Source organism: Pinus tabuliformis, chromosome Q, assembly GCF_031772625.1.
Source record: "Pinus tabuliformis cultivar Carrire ecotype Pingquan chromosome Q, CPIR1, whole genome shotgun sequence".
Lineage (NCBI taxonomy): Eukaryota > Viridiplantae > Streptophyta > Pinopsida > Pinales > Pinaceae > Pinus > Pinus tabuliformis.
In genome coordinates, this window is record NC_142296.1 from 1,129,920,131 (window position 1) to 1,129,921,768 (window position 1,638).

The following is a 1,638-nucleotide window of genomic DNA, read 5'->3' on the forward strand; positions in this document are numbered from 1 at the left end:
AGCTCTCTTGTCAAACATCTTTTTGAGCTTTTCTTGCAAAATATGTGCTCTGTCATATACTTGTTCTCTGGTTTGCTGGAGATGGATCGTCTGATTAATTCTTCTTTGAATGTCATTTGGTTCTGCCTGGATCTCTTGTAACAGTTTGATGGTGGGAATGCCGAGGGATGAAGGAAATCTAGCCTCCATGCCATATACCAGCTCATAGGGGCTCATTCTGATTGATCTTTTGCTTGAAAGTCTGTCTGCTCATAGGGCATTCACCAGCGTTTTGTGCTAGTTTTTCTTGTTTTCTTCTAGCATCTTTTTTATGATGTTGATGAGGCTCTTATTAGATTATTCGGCCAATCCATTGCCTTGAGGATAATATGCTGTAGAGTGGCCCAGGGTAATATGAAACTTATGGCAGAAACTGATCATCTTTTTGGACTTAAAGGCAGCGGCATTATCAGTGATGATTTTCTCAGGACAACCAAATCTAGAAAGGATGTTGCATTCAAGGAATTGGATAATGATGGTATCATTGGCTTGTCTACAGGGAATGGCTTCAACCCACTTGGTGAAATAGTCGGTGGCTGTTAGGATCCATTTGTGTTGGCCTGAGGAGGAGGGATGGATTTCTCCAATGAAGTCAAGACCCCATTGTTGAAAAGGTTTTTCGATGGAGATTGGCTTAAGGGGCAGGGGCAATAATTTTCTCTTGCCTTCAAAAATTTGGCACTTATGACATGTTGTGGAGAATTTTTTAATATCTGCAAAAAGAGTGGGCCAGTAGAAACCATCCCTCAGGATTTTGTCTGCTGTGGACTTCCAGTAGAGATGTCCTCCACAGTCACCTGCATGGAATTCTTTCATGGCATTGTTGGTTTCATTCATGGTTAAGCAATTTAACAATATACCTTCATGATTTCTCCAAAATAATGCACCATCAACAACACAAAATCTCAAAGCTTTCATCTTCAAAAATCTTTTCTTCGTTCTGGACAATCCTGGGGGAGCACACAGGTTTAACAATACAAAGAAAATATCAGTGTACCAGGGGCATTGTAGAAATATTTCACTGATCTGTGGAGTCGCCAGCTCCGATTCATTGTCCAGCTGGTTAATGTCTAAGACCTGAAAGTTTGTTTTGGACATCAGTTTAGCTAAACCTTATCCCTTTATCAGCTTGGTTGGTTTTATTTCAATGTCATATTCGAGGATACTTGCAATCCACTTACCTATTTTGCCTTCTAATCCGTCTTGAGTCAGTATGTCTTTTACAGCAGCGTGTGGGACGTAGGCAATCATGTGCGAGTAAAGTATATACACTCTAAAATCCTTGATGGCCTTGATAAGCGCGTAGGCCTATTTTTCCATTATCGGGTACTTCAGTGGGGCGTCTCTTAAGGCTTGGCTGAAAAAAGCAATTGGCTTTTTAGCTCCTTCTTCATCCTTTTGCAGCAGGACAACAACTATCGTATGCTCGGATGCAAATGAAAATATGATGAAATCTTTATCGAACTGTGGACTAGTTAGGACAGGGGTTTGAGTTAAGGCAGATTTGATAGTCTCAAATGCTTGCTTAGCTTCCAGGGACCATCTTACCTTGGCATCCTTCTTTAACATGTTGGTTAATAGTCTTATTAATTCAGCCAG